Here is a 22,126-nt window from a genome sequence, read left to right as displayed (position 1 = left end):
GTGTTGTAAGCTGGCGAGTCGATTCCAACTCAAGTGACCCCAAAGATCAGAGCAGAATCACACCGTAAGAGTTTCCTAGGTTGTTATCTTTACAGGAGAAGGTTACCAAGTCTTTCCCTCCTGCAGAGTGGCTGGGGGGGGGGGGTAAACCACTGACCTTATGGTTAGCAGCCAACTGCTTAATCACTGTAACGCCACCACCCACTGCTATGGAGTTGATTCTAACTCACAGGGACACTATACAACATAGTAGAACTGCCCCACAGGGTTCCCAAGGCTGTAAATCTTTAAGGAAGCAGACTGCTTCATCTTTCTCCCAAGGCAGCTGATGGGTTCAAACTGCTGACCTGTTGGTTAGCACCCCAATGTTTTAACCACAGCACAACCAGAGCTCCTTAATGAGCCACCAGGGCTCCTTTATAAGCACACTGGTCATTCCTAATGTTGTATGCTTTCGGAGAAGAGGGATTTAGAACACTGATATTCTAAATATTGATACCCTTTCTAACTGACCTTTTTCTCAGCAAGTTCTTTTCACACATACATCATTAAGAAAAACACAATTCTGTTTTCAATCAGTCACTAAATATGGGATGTCACCTATAAACTACAAGGAGCCCTGGTGGTGCAGTGGTTAAGCACTTGGCTGCTAACTAAAAGGTTGGCAGTTCAAATTCACAAGCCACTCTATGGGAGAAAAACGTAGCAATCTGCTTCTGTAAAAGATTTACAGCCTTGGAATCACTATGGGGAAGTTCTACTTTCTAGCCCTACAGGGTTGCTATATATCAGAATTGACACAACAGCAACCTTTTTGGGGTTTGTTTGTTTTCCTATAAGCTATGCTAGTTCTGGGGCAGGGAAGAGGGAGGAGTAATGAGAGGCATTCAGGGCCCTGCCATTAAGGAGCTTAATAATCAAGCAGGGGAGAAAATTAAAATGGTTACAGTATTAAACACAGTGGTTGAAGTATGTACAGAGAGCTGCAGCAGCTCAGAAAAAAGGGGACCTAACTCCCTGAGCTGGGAGAAAGAGAGCATGGGGTATAGAAAGTATCAGAGGGATAAAGCTTCCAGAGGGCTGTATTGCTGGAACGGAGTTCTGAAATAAGTTTGTTACTAGGCAGATAGGTTGGCAGTAGGGAGACGAGAGAGGGTTCTACATAGTGGAATGAGCAAATGTGGAAGAACATTCCAAGTTCAGGGCACTGCAAATTTTGGTAAGGGCGTGGGGAGCCAGATAAGTTAGGAGGCTAGAGAGACAGAGCAAGAGGGGAGACAGTAAGACACTATGCTAAAGGATTTTTAATGTTTTGGAGTCTCTGAAGGATATTAACCCTAACCTAGTCTTAGGGATTTCATTCTAGCAAACACAGGAAGCCTGGAGGCAGGGAGAAAGGTTAGACTACCCCCAAAAGTCCCATGACAAATGCTGACAATCTAAGCTAAGGTAGTACACCAGCAATGAGGCTCTAAAGGAGAACTCCACCCTGAATCTCACCACCTGCCCAAGCCCAGCTCTTGCTGTCTAGTCTCAGAATTCACCTCTACTCATTTCCAAGGAACTGCCTCACACCTCACAACAAGGAAGGTTTATGAATGATGAACACTAGAGGTTGGAAGGAGGAGGAGCAGAGCTAAGTTGTAAAGGGGAGAGGGGTGCCTTCTAGAATAAAAGTGTGTGAAGCAAAGTAGGTAAAATTATGATTCTGCCTTTTTAAAATGTACCAAAAATTTTAAGGGGATCACAAAAATCTTACTCATCAATTTTAAGGCTCCCCTGATCTACTATATTAAGTTTTCATTAGTTTATTTTCATTAATTTAAACTAAAACCACTCTGACTTAAATTTTAAAAGAAAAAGAATAGTTTTTAGGTTCTTATCTTTTCCCCCAATGGCCTTAAATGTCCCTCAGAATCAAAGTTTAAGGAATATTTTTAGTATTGATCTTGTGATCACCTTTATTGACTGCCATCTTCTTGGAATGATGAAAGATTGCCTGAATCTCACAGGCAAGCAAAGAAAAAACACGTATTAACGAACAGATGAAATCCCTTACACTGGCAAAACTGATCCAAAAACACCAGTCCTGGCAAGAAGGTGGAAAAATCATGCATTCACTGGTGACAGGAATGAAAATAGTACCAAGAGTTCATACACTGCCAATGGGAGAGTAAACTGTTAGCAAAAATCTAAAAAAATGCATATACCTTTCAATCCAATACTTTCTAAGACATAAAAAAAGCATTAACTCTTAGAAAGTAAAAAAAAAAACTAATCAACTGAACTATCTTAAAATTAAGATTTTCCATTCATCAAAAAGGCAAGCTACCTGTACAGTGTCAGGAAGATATATTTACAACTCATATAACCAACGAAGAACTTTTATCTGAACCACACAGAACAATAACAAAAAGGCAATCTGGAAGAAAAATTGTACTACACAAAAGAGGATATCCAAATGGGCCAAGAGACATACGAAAAGCTATTTAACTTCACTTAACAATAAGAAAAACAGAAAATAATGCAAATTAAAAGCATAATGAGGTATCACCACATCCACTGGAATAGCTAAAATTAAAGTTTGACAATACCAAGTGTTAACAAGGAAGTGGAACAGATACACTGCAAATAGATCCAACCATTTGAGAATATAGTTTCACACCATCTGGTACATTTGAAAATACAAACATCCTATGACCCAGCAATTTCATTCCTAGGTTTGGATTTTTTAGAGAAATACATGTGTGTACATATCAGAAAGCATATCAAGAATGTTCATGGCACCATCATTCCTAAGAGGCCAAACTATAAATAACCCACGTGCCCATCAACAGAATCAATTAATAAGTAAGTGTATTCATGGACTATTATACAGCAGTAATAAAAATGAATGAACTAATAAAGCTACTCACACACACACATATTGATGAATCTTAAAAACAAAATACTGAATGAAAGAAGCTAGACCAAAAAGAATGTATATATAATGATTTCACCTGTACAAAGTTTTACAATAGGCAAAACTAAATTATAGTGTTAGGAATGCAAACACAGGTACAAAATGATATAAGGGGAAGAACGGGATCGTGATTGGGAAAGGGTACGAAAGGAACTCCCAGCTGATGGCCAAGTTCTGTATCTCAATCTTGGTGACAAGGGCGTTCACTTGATTACAGTTCATTAAGCTGTACATTTGTGTTCTGTTATTTTACTGTGCTGCATTTCTATAATTTTTTAAAACTCTAAAAACAAAAAATAATAACTACACCATTTCCATAAAGGAACAGTACCATAACTATTTTAAATAAAGTTATAGAATATTAAATGCTAGGGGAAATGCTGATGATACAGCAAGTTACTAAACAGTTAACTTCATACAATATGATTCCACCATCTGTTTAAAAAAAGAAAATTGTGTGAACATGTTTGCATAGAAAAAAAGACAAAAGTTATTCTCTAAAGAGTCAGACATCGCCACTTTTAGGTGCTGGAGCTGTGAGTGCTGCAATTTCTCTTTGATTTCTACAATTAACATGAACTGGGTTTTTTGGTTGTAATCAAGAAAACAAAATTTAAACATTAGGGGGCAGTGAAATGATGTTAATGGGGAAGGAACAAGGCAGAAAAGAAGGCTGAGAAGTTACACAACTCAAAGAATGTAATCAATGTCACTGAATTATGCATGCAGAAACTGTTGAACTGGTGTATGTTCTGCTATGCATAGTCTTAAGAACAACAAAATAAAATTTTAAAAGAAAAATTGGGGTGCAAAGTGCTGGTAACGTAGTATACCTAAGGCACTTGACTGCTAACCAGAAGGCTGGTGGTTCAAACACACCAGCCACTCCTCAGAAGGAAGTTTGGGCAATGTACTTCCGTAGTGATACTGCCTCGGAAGCCCAAGGAGGGGTTGCTATGAGTTGGGTCCGACTTGATGGCACATTAACAACAACAACAAGTGCTACACTAAACTAAGGCAAAATTTCCCTCCTTTAGGTCCTAAAGTATACAGGTAAACCTAATACCAACTACCCCAAGCCCCAAACCAAACCTGCTGCCATCAGGTTGATTCTGACCCACAGCAACCCTCTGTGACAGAGCAGAATTGCCCCCATAGGGTTTCTAAGACTGTAAATCTTTACAGAACCACCAGACTGCCTTATCTTTCTCCTATGGAGCAGCCGGTGTGTTTGAACTGCCAACCTTCCGGTTAGCAGCCAACTGCTTTAACTAATGTACCACCAGAGCTCCTTGTACCATCTATAAATCTCATTAAGCATAAAGAGAAATACTGCCCATTCGTCTGCAAGTCAAACAACTACTTGAAGTTTCTAAAGCCATAGGTTTTCTGTAAGAAGTAAATGGGAGAAAATGAAAGCAAGATCTGTAATCCTAATTCTGCATTTTTAAAGGTTAAATATCATTAACGCCCCATATATTACCTCTGTAATTTTGACAAAAAAGAAATCGGCTACTGAAAATTATAGATACTAGAAAATATGTCTTCTTGTTGTTGTTGTTATGTGCCGTAGAGTCGGACCCGATTCATAGTGACCCCTTCCTTGGGATTCCAAAGCAGTATCACTACGGAAGTAGATTGCCCAAACTTCCTTCTGAGGAGTGGCTGGTGGGTTTGAACTGCCAGCCTTTTGGTTAGCAGTCAAAAATATGCCTTAGGATCCAATATTTTAACTTTTTGCAAGGATATTTTCCAATAAGAAGCTTTAAAAAAAGGGGGGGGGGTTTGTAATAAATAGGTAATCTTTCAGTGAATCCAGAATATATATATATTTTTTTAAATAAGCTATAAAAGATACTGTTGGGACATCTGAATGTGAACTGCACACTGGATGCTGCATGAAATTTCTCAGCTTGGACGACTGTGTTGTGCTTATGTAGGAGAATGCCATGGATTTATGTGGCCCTGTGGTCAGAAGCTGGAAAGCTATTTACTATTCAATGTAAACCTTTGTATTCTTTTCCTGTTTTTAAGGAGGTATTATTTACACAGAAATGCAGAAGTCTTAAGCTTACCAGTTGATGCATGTATCAATATACAGAGTATTTCCATCATCCTAAAAAATTCCCCTGTGCCCCTTTCTAGTCAATCTCCATCCCACCCTACTGAGGCAACCACTGTTCTGATTTCTACCACCTAAATTAGTTTTGTCTGTTCCTGATCTTCACATAAATACAGTCATACCGAATGTACTCTCTTTTGTGTCTAGCTTCTTTCACTCAGCATGTTTATGAGATTAATTCATGTTGTTGCATTTATCAGTTCATTATCTGTTATTGTATAGTAGTATTTACACATAACCATTTATTTACCTATTCTCCTGTTGACAGATATTTAGGTTATTTCCAGGTTTTGGGTATCGATGAATACAATTCCAATAAAAATGAATAAAACTACTATGAACACTCTTGTATATGATTTCTTGCAGACATGTTTTCACTTTTCTTGGGTACCAAAAGTGTAACTGCTGGATCATAGGGCAGATGGACGTTTAACTTTAGAAGAAAAACTGCCAAACACATTTTCCAAAGATTTATACTCCCACCAGCACTGTATGAGAGTTCCATTTGCTCCACATCCTCACCAACATCTGGCGTTATTAGTTTTGTTGCAGCTACAATGGAAGTAACAGTGGCACCTCACTGTAGTTTCAATTTTCATTTTCCTGATGACTAAAGATGTTGAGCATTTTTTAAATAGCTTATTGGCCATTCTCATACCTTCCTTTTTAAAGGATCTGTTCAAGTCTTTTGCCTAATTTTTAACTGTGTTCGTTCATGAAGAAAACATAAATAAAACCTAAATAAATGGAAAGCTAAATGATGTTCTGGATTTAGAAGATTCAATATCGTAAAGATGTCAGTTCTTCCCAAATGGACCTGTAGAGTCAATGCAATTCCAATAAAAATCTCAACAGGATTTCTTATAGAACTTGACTCTGTATGGAATACAAAGGGCCACATATAGCTCAGACACTCCTGAAGGACAAGACTTGACAGGACTTACTTCTTTATGACAGTCTAGTAACTGAATCAGTAGACAGTGGTTGCCAGGGGCTAGGGGGAAGAAGACAGTGGGAAACTGCTGAGTATGGGCTTATTTTGGGGTGATAAAAATGTTCTGGAATTAGACAGTGGTGATGGTTGCATAATCTTGTGAATATACTACAAATGACTCAATTGTACACTTTAAAATGGGTGAATTATATTCTGTAAGAATTATATCTTCAAAGGGGGAGGCAAAGGATTTGAATAGATGTATCTCTAAAGAAGATATACAAATGGCCAATAAGCACAGAACAGATGCTCAACCTTAACAGTTATTAGGGAAATGCAGAACAAAATCACACTGTGATACCACTTCACACCCACTAGGACGGCTAGAATAAAAAAGACAGACAGTAACAGTGTACCAGAGAATGTGGAAAAACTAGAACCGTTATACATATTGCCAGTGAGATGTAAAACTGTCCAGGCCCTTTGGAAAACAGTTTGACAGTTCCTCAAAAAGTTAAACATAGTTCCATGACCATTCTATTCCTGGGTATATACCCAAATGCACTGAAAACAGGTACTCAAATCCTACGTACTTTAAACAAAACACTAATAGCAATATTATTCATAGTCATAAAAGACCATATATTGTATGATCCCATTTACATGAAATGTACAGAACAGGAAAATCTTTAAGAGAAGAGTAGATTAATGATTATAAGAGGCTAGGGAGAAGGAGAGGTTGACTATAAATGGGTACTGGGTTTCTATTAGGAGGGACAAAACTGTTGTAAAATTAGATCATGGCAATGGTTACACAACCCTGTGAAGTCTATCAAACAATAACCCACTGCCACTGAGTTGATTCCAACTCATAGTGACAACAACAGTATACTGTAAATGGGTGAACTGTATGATATGTGAATTACAGCTCAATAAAACTGGGTAAAAAAGCTGCTTACTAAAACATTGATATACAGGTGGACGGATAGGTGGACAGGCTGAACGATTAGGTATGTCCAGGCAGGGGGGAGTGTGCCCATGACCATGTGCAGGGTAGGCAGACAATGTTTCTACAAGTATATTTTGCATATTCTGTAAGAATTCCTAGGTATACAGAAGAACTGGCAAGGGACAAGGTTGTAGTTACTTCTTGGCCACAGCCAGCACCCAGAGGAAGTGAGCAGTTGGACCTGTGGGCTTGGGACCACAGTCTCAGTGGACATCTAGCTCAATTGCCATAACATACTACACAAAAATATTGTCCCACATCCTACTGTGGTGAGTAGCAACTGTGATCTTAAAAGCTTGCAAGTGGCCATCTAGATGCAATGATGGGTCTCTTCTTGTCCAGAGCAAAGAATGAAGAAAACCAAAGATGCATGGAAACAATGATTCCAAGCAACCGGTACTCAATGCGATCCTCAGCCTATAAGACTATGAGACCAGAAGAACTAGATGGTACCTGGCTACCACTGTCAACCACTCAGACGAGATCCTGGATAGAGTGGGAGAACAACATGGAACAAAACTCAGATCATTTTTAAAAAAAAAAGGGGGAAGGACCAGGTTTGCTGGTCTGACAGATCCTGGTGGAACCACTGAGACTATGACCCCTAGCTGCCCTTCAGGTCTGGAATTGAACCCACACCTGTGGCTTCCAGCCAAGCAAAAGACAGGCATATATGAGTTGAACATTTATCTGAGGTAGATACACTCCTTGGAGAGAACAATCATGGGAGAAATAAGGGCTGCTTATGCACAGGGAGACAGCTCAGGGGGCAGGAGTCCATGGAGGGATGGACACAGAAGAGGTAACTATCGGGAGGAAGTGGGAGGGGAGCTGTTGCATTGTGGTAAATTGTAGTCAATGTCATGAGACAAAGTATATGTGAACTGCTGTACAGAAAATGAGTTTGCTCTGGTGCTGTAGTGCCAAAGCTATCTGACTGCTAACCAGAAGGCTGGTGGATTGGGCAATCTACTTCTGTAGTGATACCACCTCAGAAACCCAAGGAGGGGTCGCTATGAGTCGGATCTGCCTTGACGGCAGTTGAGTTTGGTTTGGTTTTCGTTTCTGTAAACTTTCACCCAAATCACAATAAATTTTTTTTAAAAAATTGCTTACTAAATTTAACTGACTTTAAAAACATGAATGAATTTACTCAAAATTTGCATTAAATATATATACACACACATTAACGTGTAAAAAAAAAATAATATACTTCAAGCCAAAATTCAGCTTTGGAAAACAGAGGTTAAAATAATTTGTTAATGATGTTTTGAACTGGCCCTAAATAAGAATTAAAACTAATAAAGCAAACTCTTCATGTATAACAAAAAGTTTCATTATTTTTAAAAACACATGATGTAAGTTCTATCGATTCTGGAACCCATTTGCATTAGCAGAAGCAATTTCAATACTGTCAGAGAAGGAAAAGAAGAGCTGTTCTTAGGAAACGAACACCTCCTATGGAACTCTCAGTAAGGAGAAGGAAGGAATTTCCATCAACCACAAACAAAACAAATTCTTGTCTGTGATTTGCTACCACCCACTTCTGCAAACAAAGTTTAGCTGCCGGTGACCACAGTCTCCAATCCCTTATCTGAATTCCTCAGGACTAGATGTGTTTTAGAATTCAGAATTTCTTAAAAGTTTAGAATAGTAACACAGTGTAAAGATGGTATATTAATATCACTAGCACTCTTATAATCAAACACATTAAGTATCTGCTTCTACCAAGTGAAATAAAAAGACTGAAAATAGCCTTATCAGTTTGCATCAGTCACCAAATGAGTTTAGAGAGATCAGAGTTTTATATCAGGGGCAGATTACCTTTTGCTTACTTATTAGTCTGTAGTGAACAGTTTCACATGTTTTAAAAATGAGTTTTCAAACCAGTTTCAATTCCAGAATTACCAATAAGGGATTATGGACCTGTATCAGAAATTTAAAGAGCTCATCATTAAAAACTCAAGATGAGGAAATGCACACAGAATTCCAAGCACAGAATTTAATTTTATGGTAAGAAAGTACAAGTTTCTCAATAAAAAATTTTAAAGGATTTGGAAGTTTTATACAAATTCCATTCTCCTTATCATAAAAAATCTAAAGAAATCTTTTCACCAAGTTCTATATAAACCAAAACAAAACCCATTGGTGTCCAGTTGATTCGGACTGACAGCAACCCAACAGGGCAGAGCAGAACGGCCCCACAGGATTTCCAAGGCTATATAAATCTTTACAAAGGCAGACTGCTACTTCTTTCTCCCGCAGAGCAGCTGACAGGTTCAAACTGAAGAACTTTGCATTAGTAGCTGAACACTTAACCACTGTGCCAACAAGCTCTATATAAAGCCTCCAAATCACCACCTCCTTTTTACCCAAGCATGCCTTACTATCCAAAGGAAGGAAAGTAGTGACCTAGAGAAATTCTCAGACATCTGCACATGGAAACAAGTAAAAGGATGTGCGTTACCACAATGTAATAGTGAAAAACTAGAAACAACCTAAATGTCCCTAATAGGGGACTGGATAAACAGAAGTATGATGACGATACACCATTAAACAGTACTTAAAAGGAGTAACAATACACCTATAGAAACTACATATTTTTCACGGACACATGAATAGGAAGCATACAAATTAATGACAGTGGTTGCTACTGGTAGGAACAAGGCCTAGATGGACAATAGGGTTGGAGGATGGGGTCTAGGGTGGAAGACAAACGCACTTCCCACTTTTTCAATACAAAAGGTTTCAGCTTCCATTGAAATGTAGCACAGGCTTCTTTGCTCCTCCTGAAGTTTCACTTAAATGGTTGTAAGGGAATAGCAAAGGTATAAATACAAGAAGAGAAAGGGAGGGGGAAAACAGCAGATGAGAGATGTCAACAGAATTCTGGAAGATGGATAGCAGGAAGATAAGTAGTAGGGGAAAGCAAGTTGCAGAGGGAAAAGCCAGAAAAAGCAGGCCAGTGCTGTAAAACCCCAGAGGGGTCAGGATAGGGAGGTGCCAGGAACCATCACAGAGAGAGGTGAGGCATCGGGCTAAAAATAGAACTGGTTACAATTTATATCCCTTAGAAGACACATCAGGTCTCCTCCTTGGCCCTAAGCAGTCAGTCAATACCGTTCTTCCTTCTCCAACTCCAGCAGGAAATAGGAGGTTTATACTTTGGTTAGACTGAACCAGAGTCTGAAATAGAACACACAACACAAGGTGCCCCTCAAGAGGTGGCAGAGAGTGAGAAGCCACTCTCTAAACTGGAGCAATAACTCAAAGCCTACATACAAAATGATGACACCACAAGTTCCCTTACCCAATTTGGCTCTCAAAGCTCCCCAAACAGTTCACACAACATACTACACACACACACTTTTCTACATCCTACTTTGGTGAGTAGTGACTGGGGTCTTAAAAGCTTGCAAGCAGTCATCTAGATGCAACAACAGATCTCTCTCTTCATCCAGACCAAGGAAGAATGAAAAAAACCAAAGACTGATGGAAACAATTAGTCCAAGGGACTAGCAAACCATGTGATCCTCAGCCTACATGACCATGAGACCAGAGGACCTAGATGGTGCCCGGCTACCACTGTCAACCACTCAGAGAGGGGTTGGTGCTGGAGATTCTGGATAGAGTGGGAACAATGTGGAACGAAACTCAAAATCACTTAAAAAAAAAAAGGTGTGCTGCTCTGATAGAACCTGGTGAGACCCCTGAGATATGGCCCCTAACTACCCTTCAGGTCTGGAACTGAACTCACTCCTGTGGCTACTAGTCATACAGGCAGGCAGCCATATGGGGTAAACATCTCCATCAGGTAGATACATTTCTTAGAGTGATCAATCATGGGAGAACAGAAGGGCAGTTTTCACAGGGAGATAGCTTGGGGGACAGAAATGCATAGGGGGACACAGGAAGAGGTAACTACAGGGAGGAAATGAGAGGAGAGCTGTTACACTGTGGGGAATTGCAGTCAATGCCATGAAACAAAATGTGTATGAACTGCTGTATGGAAAATGAATTTGCTCTGTAAACTTTCACCCAAATAACAATAAAGTTTTTTTTTAAAAAAAAGAAAAGGTGACCAATCCAAGAAAAAGCACTGTCAGCTACAGATAAATGAGGATACAAAAAAGTTAGCTGGGTCTGCATTCTCTATCACAGCCAACAAACTTTGCCCACAAACACAGACTCCAAGAGCGCTCTCACCATGAATGACCTATCCATGACCATCAGTTATTTAAACACAACTGTTAACGTGAAAGACAACCACCAAAATAGATGAAGAAAAGTAGGATTTGAAAAGACACAGAGATAATAAAATTTCACAGTAAATGTTCTTACAAAGAAAGCCAAAAGAATATAGGATGCTATTTTTAAAAATAAAATAAAGGAGTATCAGAGAACATGTACCCATTACTGGAAATTAAGAGATACAAAATTTAAAAAAACAGAAATAGGTTATCTCCCCAGTAAGCTGACTAAAAAGAAAATAGATTCCATCAAGAAAGTTCCACATCTAAAATTTAAGAAAAAAGGAAGTTTCACATTCAACAAACAGAAGTTCCAGAAAGAGAAAGCAAAAACAAATACAAGAAATTTTTACAAATGAGAAGACATGAGTTTCAGATAAATAAGGCAAAATAGCCAGCATACTGAATTGAAAAAGAAAAAAATCATTCCACAGCATATCATGAAACTAGAACTGATAAAAAGGGACAGGGATGCAGAGAGATCGTATCACACAAAGGCATCAGAATGGCATCATGCTTCTCAAAAGCAGTTCTAGAGAACATAATAGAGTAGTATCTTTCAGAATTCTGAGCCAAACCAGTGCCACAGTGTAGGACACAGAATACAGGCACATCAGGTCTCAAATAATTATCCTCCTATGCACCTGCTCTCAGGAAACAACCACAAAATGTGCTTTACATAAATAATAGAATAAACAAAACAAGACTCACATGGGATCTAGGAGAGAGGAAATGTAACATAGGAGAGAAAGTAGGGCTTTTTACTGGTTCTTCCTACTTCAGTCATGGCCAAAGACACAACAATGGAACAAACCCGATTTTTAAAATTTGGGTAAACTCCATGTTTTGTCTATGGCCATGACTGAACCAGTTTGAAGCCCTGGGAGAAAAATGAAGAGAATTCTCAAGGTGAGAATGAACAGAAGTCACAAGAAAACTACAGGTGACCCTTGAACAATAAAGGGAGGTTAGGGGCACCAATCTCCTACATACTGTAAAAAACTTGCATTTAATTTTTGATTCCCAAAAAACTTAAGTACTAATAGCCTATTGTTGACCAGAAGCCTTACTGATAACATAATCAACAGAGTTCTTGCTGTACAGTTATTAGATTTTCATACAAAGACACCCACATATACAACAGGTAAGTATATTAAAGGTACAGCATGATGATTATTTACTATTCATTAAGTGGAAGTTTTACTATTCATACAGGTCTTTTAGCCTTGTCTTCACTTTGAGTAAGCTGAGGAAGAGGAGGAAATGCAAAGAACCAGGAACAATTAAAACAATCTTGAAAGGTAAAGAATAATGTTATAGGACTCCCACTACCAGATTTCATGACTTAGCAAAATCAAAAAATATGGTATTGGTATAAAGATAAGTAAACAGATCAAAGGAAAAAAATAGAGTGTAGAAACATCCACTCATAGACAGACAACTGATTTTGGACAAAGGCACCAAGGCCATTCAACAGCGAAAGGAAAGTCATTTCAACAAATGAAGTGGAAAAACTAAATAAACATACTTTTAAAAAGGAACATCAACCATTACCTAAAATCCCACAAAAAAATTAATTTGAGATACACTACAGACACAAACATAAAAGTTAAAAATACAAAGCTTCTAGAAAAAAATACTTCTGCGCTATTGGAGAGGTAAGATTTTAAAATACCTTGTAATTGTTGAAAATGTGATATAGTGGATTGTCTCAAAATTGAAAACGACTAATCAAAAAGCACACAATAAAAATGAAAAAGCAGCCCATACATTGTGATAAAATACTTAACTGACAAAGGACCTTTATTCTAGAGTATGTAAAAAAATCTCTATCCCCCCAAAAAATAAATAAATAAGACAAGCTAATTCATAAAATAAGAAGAGCTACTATTTTCTTCCTAGTCTTCCCTTCCATTTGTTGTTGTTGTTGTTATGTGCTGTCGAGTCGGACCCGACTCATAGCGACCCCTCCTTGGGTTGCCGAGGCAGTATCACTACGGAAGTAGATTGCCCAACAAACCAAGGTAGGCATTTATACAAACAAGGAGGAGGAATGAATGTCTCCATAGCCAAAACTAGGGTGTCAGAGTCTGAATGGAACAAAGGGTGTCCATGCATGATGATGGCATCAAGAAGAACTCAAGAAAAGTAACGCCTAAACAGAAGGATGACAGGGTCTGGGTACTGAACTCTAAATATGGTGAGAAGGGCATTAATATGAAGGGCAGTTTGGTGTGGGAGATCAGAGCTTGAGCACAGTGAGGCAATCATCCATGAAGGAGGGAGGAGGCGGCTCAGCAGAGTGTTGGGTGTTCAGGAGGGTGTGGTGTAGTGAATTACTGTAATATGGCCCTTCCAGCTATGGTCCGGAGATTCCAGACAAGGTGGGAATACACAAATAAGGTGTTTGTGTGGGCCACCAAACAGATTGGATAGCCTGCTAATAACGCAAATAAGGTGCATGGAACCCTTGGGTATATGTGGGGGAGTGAGACTATGCAAATAAGGTATATAGAACCCTAATGAGAGGACTGGTCAATTTTGCCATTGTGCTAGGATTAAAACGAACCAAATCCCAGAGGCTGGAAACAGAGGACTTCATATCATCAAGAAGACCCAGGAGTAGAGCCTTTCTTTGGACCCTGGGTCCTTGTCCTGAGGATCTCCTAGGCCCAGGAGACAGAGAGAGAGAGCTTAACACCAGAGACAGCACGAAGCAGTGGCAAGCGCTGGCAAACATGGTAGAGTTCAGTGGTAGAGAAACAACAGCAACAGAACCAAGTGATGAGTGCAAGACGGGATGACAAGCTTCCTGGCCCAGAGAGCCAGGTGGCTGTAGTGGACATGCTGGTGACTCACGCAGTGAGAGAGCTGAGCACCTTTCAGGCAGGAGGCTTCCTGAAGAAGCAGGTTGCCTCCAGGCACTCGGCAGAGCCAGGCACCTTGACCTGCAGAGCCAGGAGCTGAGGCCCTTTGTGCAGATGCTTACTAAGTGGAGTGGGGTGCCATCAGGATAGTTACTGGCAGAGCTAAAGAGCTCTGCAGGGCAGAGGCCAGGCTGATGGCCATGGACCAGACAGAGATGACTGCCTGTAGGGACGGCTTAGAAGAAGCTGTACTGATTCAGTAACTGTACCCTGAGTCATTCCTGATGGTGAATTGTAACCTATTATTACCGAATAAACCCCATTTACAGTGAGTATGTATGGTTTGTGAGTTCTTTGAGGCCATTTTAACAAATTATCTAACCCAGAAGAAAAGTATACTGTAGTGAAGAATGGATGGTGTGAGAATTAGTTAAAAAAAAAAAAAAGAGAGAGGAGGTGTATGTCTGAACTCCACCTCATAAGAATCATGAGTTTTGGGCTGATGCCAATTGTGATTATCCTGCCTCAGAAACTCAAGGAGGGGTCACCATGAGTCGGATCAGACTTGACCGCACGTAACAACAACAACTCAAGTTTGAAGAGGTGTGATGTCCTTAGGCCATTTTTTCAGAGGGGTAAAGAGGAATCTGTGAGAGGGAGGGGAAGCAATAGTGATAGGAGGTTAGTTATACTGGGAAAAGGGAGAGTTAAACAATTAAGTAAATACACCAGCAATACAAGAAAATAGGAGGCAGAGTTCTCATTGTTAGAAAGGGAGTTACAGATAGGAAATGTGAAAAAACTGTAATTAACCCCATAGGCTTGGATTAGAATCTGTGTTATCTGTGTTAAACTCATGGTTTTTAACATATTTAGGTAACATTAAGTATAAATACAGATATAAGTGCTTATGTATACATACATGAAAATAAATACAAAAAAATATTTCTTATATTCTTCCCAGAGGAACTGGGACCACAACACCTCAACAGCATCAAGTACATCTAGAACCCAGATCTTATCTCTTACATACATTTTACATCAGAAAGACCAGGGCTCTTTGAAGAAATACTTAACACTAAGGCTGGGGAAAGGGAAGTACAAAGTGAGCACAGATGATTGCACTCCACAAACGATGGAAATATACCAAAGGGACAAAGAAGCCAGCCTGGCAAAACCACCAGCCAAATCAGGCACACTCTGAACATCTAAATGTTAGTAATAGTAAATTATAACACACTGAAAAAAAAAAAGAAAATCATGATCTCAAACAGATATAATAAACTGAAATTTTGAAGGGGAAAAGGATATTACGTAGCTTCAAAGTCTCTCCCATGAGCTATTTATTGGGGGAAAAAAAAAAAGACACAAGCTACAGTAATTAAAACAGTGTGGTACTGGTATAAGGATAGACATTTAGACCAGTGACAAAAATTATGAGTCCAGAAATAAATGCTTATCTGTGGCCTGTTGTTGTTGTTATATGCTGTGGAGTCGGACCCGACTCATAGCAACCCCTCCTTGGGCTTCCGAGGCAATATCACTACGGAAGTAGATTGCCCCATCTTCCTTCGGAGGAGTGGCTGGTGGGTTTGAACCGCCAGCCTTCTGGTTAGCAGTCAAGTACCTTAGACACTATGCTACCAGAGGCTCCTTATCTGTGGCCTACTGACTTTTAAAAACAACAATTTTTTCTTTCTTTAACTTTTTATTATGATTTGGGTGACAAGTTACAGAGCGAATTCATTTTCCATACACAGCAGTTCACATACACTTTGTCTCATGGCATTAACTGCAATTTCCCACAATGCAACAGCTTTCTTCCAACTTCCTCCCGATAGTCACCTCTTCCCTGTGTCCTTCCCTCCCATGCATTCCGCCCCCACCCTGAGATGTCTCCCTGTGCTTACATGGCCCTTCTATTCTTCTCCATAACTGATCTAAGAAGTATATCTACCTAATGTAAATATTCAGCTCATATGCCTGTCTTTTGTTTGGCTGGAAGCCACAGGAGTGGGTTCAATTCCAGACCTGAAAGGGCAGCTAGGGGCCATAGTTTCAGGGGTTCCACTAGGCTTTACCAGACCAGCAAACCTGGTCCTCTCTCTTTTTTTTTTAAATGATTTTGAGTTTTGTTCTACATTCTCCCAGTCTATCCAAGATCTCCTACAGAGAGCCCCCTCCAAGTGGTTGACAGTGGTAGCCGGGCACCATCTAGTCTTCTGGGCTCATAGTCGTATAGGCTGCAGATCACATGGTGTATCAGTCGTGAGGACCAATTATTTCCATGAATCTTTGGTTTTCGTCATTCTTCTTTGCTCTGGATGAGGGGAGACCCATCACTGCATCTAGATGGCAGCTTGTAAGCTTTTAAAATCCCAGTCACTGCTTGCCAAAGTAGGAGGTAGAACAATGTTTTGTGTAGTATGTTATGCCAGTTGAGCTTGATGTCCCTTGGGACCATGGTCCTGAGCCCACAGGTCCAACTTGCTCCCTCCAGGTAGCTGGCTATGGCCAAGAAGTGACTACAACATTGTCAGCTCTATGTACCCAGGAATTCTTAAAGAACATACAAATACTCTTGTAGAAACATTGTCTGTCAACCCTATACATAGTCATGTGTTAGCTGGAGATGACTCGATGGCACCTAACAACAACAACAACATACATAGTCATGGGCACACAGACCCCTGCCTAGATATACCTAATCGTTTAGCCTGTCCACCCACCCATCTATCCACCCATATATCAATGTTTGCCATCACTGACAAAGTAGTACTGTATGTGCTAAAGAGTTCATCTTTGTTGTCTGTACCTCCCATGCACCTCTCTCTGTCTTCCTCTTCTTCAATGCCACTGTGTTGGATCACTCACATTTGGCATTTTGGCCTTTTTTGCCCCCCAAATCAATACGTGTCTCTACCTATCTAGCAGTGTTCCCTCCCCTCCCTTCAACACCTGTTAACCAACAAAGAAAATTTCCTTCCAGACACAGACCTTTCCTTGACTCTTTACAGTAACAGACTAATACAATATTTGTCCTTCTGTGATTGACTTACTTCATTCACTCAGCATAATGTCCTCCAAGTTCATCCACGTTATGTGGTGTTTTGCAGATTCTACATTATTCTTTAGGGTTGCATAGTATTCCATTGTGTGTAAGTACCATAGTTTGGTTAGCCATTCTTTTGTTGATAGGCATTGAGGTTGTTTCCATCTTTTTGCTATTGTAAATAGTGCTGCGATGAACATGGATGTGCATATATCTATTCTTGCCCTGGCTCTCACTTCTTTAGGACATATACCCAGGAAGAGAATTGCTGGGTCAAATGGTATTTCTAATTCTAACTTTTTAAGGCAGTGAGTTTGGTTTTGGTTTTTTTGGAATGGCTAATGACTGAACATTTCTTCATGTGTTTGTTGGCCGCCTGAATATCCTGTTTGGTGAAGTGTCTATTCATGTCTTCTGCCCATTTAACTGGATCATTTGTCTTTTTGTTGTTGAGGTGTTAGGAGTTTTCTATAAATTTTAGAGATAAGTCCAGTCAGATATGTCATTGCCAAGTTATTTTTTCCCAATCTATAGGTTCTCTTTTCACTCTTCTGGAGGTCTCTGGAAGCACATAAAAATTTAATTTTTAGAAGATCCTATTCATGTAGTTTATCTTCTGCTGTTTGTGCATTTGGGTTATGCTTGATAGTCTATTTATGCAATATATTAGGGCCCCTAAATTTGTCCCTATTTTTTACCTGAGGAACTGTATAGTTTTAGGTTTCACATTTTAAGTCTTTGATCCATCTGGAATTAGTTTTTGTGCATAATGTGAAGTACAGATCTTGTTTCATTTTTCTGCAAACGGATGTCCAGTTTTGCCAGCACCATTTGTTAAACACACTATCTCTTCCCCATTTAATGGATTTCAGCCCTTTCCTAAAGATCAGCTGACCATAGGTCAATGGATCTATTTCTGGGTTCCCAATTCTATTCCATTGGTCTATGTGTCTGTCATTGTACCAGGCAGTTTTGACTACTGTAGCTTTATAGCAGGTTTTGAGATTGGGGAGTGTGAGACCTCCTACTTTGTTCTTCTTCAATAGTGCTTTGCTTATCTGAGGTCTCTTTCCCTTCCATGTATTTATGACTGGTTTTTCCATATCCTTAAAGAATGTTGAGGAGCTCTGGGGGCATAGTGCCTAACACATTTGACTGCTAACCAGAAAGCTGGCAGTTCAAACCCACCAGCCACTCCTCAGAAGGAAGGTTGGGCAATCTACTTCCGTAGTGACCACCTTGGAAACCCCAAGGAGGGGTCGCTATGAGTCAGATCCAACTCTATAAAAGTGTATTGTGTTGCACTGCATAAAGAATGTTGATGGGATCTGGATTTCTGGATCTGGATTGCATTGAATGTATAGACTTTGAGTAGAATTGACATTTTCACTATGTTCAATCTTTCTATCCACAAGTATGGTATGTTCTTCCATTTATGTAGATCTCTCATGGTTTCTTGAAGTAGTCTTTTGTAGTTTTCTTTGTACAGGTCTTTTGTCTCACTGGTAAGATTTATTTCCAAGCACCTACCTACCTACATACCTACTTACCTTCCTTCCTTCCTACCTACTCTCCTTCCTTCCTTCCTCTCTCTCTCTCTCTCTATATATATATTTATGGTAGCTATTGTAAATGGTGTTTATTTTTCAGCTATCTCTTTGCTGGTATGGAGGAATCCAACTGATTTCTGTATGTTGATCTTGTATCCTGCCACTATGATAAATCTCTCAATTAGTTCCAGTAGTTTTTTTGCTGAGTCTCTTGGGTTTTCTAGCTATAGGATCATATCACCAGCAAACAGGAATAGTCTGACTTCTTCCTTACCAATATGAATGCTGTTGATTTCTTTTTCTTGCCTTATTGCCCTGGCTAGGACTTCCAATACAATGTTGAATAGAAGTGGTGATAGAGGGCATCCTTGTCTGGTTCCTGTTTGCAAGGTTAATGTTCAGTCTCTCTTCATTGAGAATAATGTTGGTTTTGCATATATGCCCTTTATTATGTTGAGGAATGTCACTTCTATTCCTATTTTGCTAAGAGTTTTTTATCAGGAATGGGTGTTGGATTTTATCAAATGCATTTTCTGCATTAACTGATATGATAATGTGGTTCTTCTCCTTTTACTTATGTGATAGATGACACTGATTATTTAAAAAAAAAAACAACTTTTTACTGTGATTTGAATGAAAGTTTACAGAACAAATTGCTTTTCCATTTATTAATTCATATGCATTTTGTTTTGTAACACTGATTGTTATCCCCACAATGTAACAGCACTATTCCCACTTCTCCCTCTGGTTACTGTTTGCAATTGTCCTTCTTTTCTATTCCTCCCTGCTTTCTGAGCTTTATTCCTAAGCAAATATTGCCCTCTTGATCTTGCATGTTGACTGCCTGAAGGAATGCGTACTTCTCTGGTCTTATTATAAGTTCACCATATAGGCATGTGTGTGCGTGTGTGTGTGTGTTCCACCAGTCTTTATCATGCCAATAAGCCTGGTCTTTTTTTCCTATGACTTTTGTTCCACATTTTTCTCCCACTCTATCCAGGACCTTCTGCTGTTATTCCTTTCAGGGAAGTCAGCAGTGGTAGACAGGCACCATCTCTAATTCTTCTGGTCTAAGGATCATGGAGGCTGAGGTTCATGTGGCCCATAAGTCCTGTTTCCTTGTGTATGATTTTCTTTACTCTTCTTTGCTCCGGACGGGGAGAGATCAATGGCACCTTAGATGGCCACTGGCCAATGGACTTTCAACAAAGATATCAAGTCTATTCAATGGGGGAAAGAATAGTTTGTTCAACAAATGGTGCTAGGACAACTGGATTTTCCAGCAGAAAAGTGAAGCTGAACCCCTACTTCACACAATACACAATATACAAAATTAATTAAGAAATGGGTCAATACAAATGTAAAAACCACAAAGTTATTAGAAGAAAACATACAGGTAAGTCTTGAGGACCTTGTATCTGGCAACAGATTCTCAGCTATAACACCAAAAAAGGCAAACGACAAAAGAAAAAATAAGTTAGACCTCAACAAAATTCAAACTTTTTGTGCATCATAAGATACTATCAAGAAAGTAAAACCACAATTTACAGAATGGGAGAAAATATTTGCAAATCATGTATGTAGTAAGAGTTTAAAATCTAGAATATATGAAGAACTTCTATAACTCAGCAATTAAAAAGACAAAAAAAAAAAAAAAAAGACAAATCCATGAAAAACTGGGCAAAAGACTTGAGCAAATATTTCTACAAAAAAGATATACAAATGGTACACATTTTAAATGCAACAGATTTCTCCTTACATACGGCCTTTTCTGGACTTATGTTTATAATTCTGCCAAAAATGTGTGGCTGGGCCACATTCTTGCAAGGGACTGGTAGCTTACTATGCAAGTAACAACCCAATAGTTTCAAACACCTCACAGGATTGGTTTACTAGACTAAAGGGCTTAAGAGTATGGGACATATGGGACAATTCAGTCAATTGCATAACATAGTTCATAAAGATAATGTTCTCCATTCTAATTGGGTGAGTAGCATCTGGGGTCTTAAAAGCTTGTGATTGGCATATAAGATACAATTACTGGTCTCTACTCATTTGGAGCAAAAGAAAATGAAGGAAACCAAATACTCCAAAAAGAAACCAGTCCACAGGACTAACAGCCCACAAAAACCATGACCTCTTCTAGCCTGCAACCAGAAGAACTAGTTGGTGCCAACCAAGGACTAGAGAAACCCCTGATACTATTGCCCTAAGACACCTTTTGACCCCAGAACTGAAGCCACTTCCAGAAGCTATCTTTCGGTCAAATAGAGTGGCTTATAAATTAAACAATATCATCCATGAGTAATGTGCTTCCTTAAACAATCAATTATATGAGACCAAACAGACAACATTTACCCAAAGGCAAAAATAAGGCAACGAAGGGCAGGGAAGCTAGACCAATGGAAACAGAACAAAGAGAATGAATAAAATGAGAATGCTGAAACATGGTAAAAATTGTAACCAATATCACAAAATAGTTTGTATAAAAACTGTTAAATGACAACCTAATAAACTTTCACCTAAAACACAATAAAAAGTTTAAAAAAAGAAAAAAGAAAACACTCACTAGGATTAAGTTACCTTGCATGGGATTGGTTGGTTTGTGACCCAGCTGGGATGATGGTCATGCCTTCAAATTGACAAGGAGCTTGGTTCTATAAGGTAAGGAACTCTGGTGGCACAGTACCTAAGGCATTTGACTGCTAGCCAGAAGGTTGGTGGTTCAAACCTACCAGCTGCTCCATGGAAGGAAGATGGGGCAATCTACTTTCATAAAGATTTTCTGCCTTGGAAACTCAATGGGGGTCTCTATGAGTGGGGGGCAACTCAACGGCAGTGAGTTTGGTTTTGCTTTTGCTTCTATAAGCAGCCAACCTGACAGGGGCTTTTGGAAAAACATGGGAGAGTGAGTGACCTAAAGAGCTGCAATATCATGTCAACAATATACAAAATGGAACAGACTACTGATTTATACACCACCACAGACAAACTCTAAAAGCATTTTTCTAAGTGGAAAAAATAAAACATCTAAACAGACTACATAATAGTAACTTTTTCAGTGTGTTACCTGGATACCTACTATAAAACTAAAGATAGAAAGAACTGCAAATACTATACTACAGTTGGTAGATTTTTTCATGTCTACAAGAAAACAGTCCAAAGAACTAATAGTACATGTGAACTCCAGCCTCCACGACCCTGAGACCAGAAGAACAGGATGGTGGCCGGCAAACACTGCTGACCACTCTAAAAGTGATCACAGTAATGGGTCCCTGATAGAGTGAGGGAAAATGTGGAATAAAACTCAGAAACATAAAAAAGTCCAGGATTACGGATAGATAGGTGAACAAGCTAAACAATTAGGTATGTCTAAATGG

The 22,126-nt window shown here is 39.2% G+C and overlaps 1 protein-coding gene across 1 annotated transcript in view; it reads right to left on the bottom strand.

Annotated features, from left to right (window-relative positions):
- Positions 1-22,126, bottom strand: part of ASXL1 (ASXL transcriptional regulator 1) — a 112,970-nt gene that overhangs the window by 9,070 nt on the left and 81,774 nt on the right. The window lies entirely within an intron of this gene.

The sequence above is a fragment of the Orycteropus afer genome, unplaced genomic scaffold (assembly GCF_000298275.1).
Source record: "Orycteropus afer afer isolate SDZICR_OR568_19922 unplaced genomic scaffold, OryAfe1.0 scaffold00020, whole genome shotgun sequence".
NCBI classification, from domain to species: Eukaryota; Metazoa; Chordata; class Mammalia; order Tubulidentata; family Orycteropodidae; genus Orycteropus; species Orycteropus afer.
This window is presented reverse-complemented; position numbering and strand designations above follow the sequence as displayed.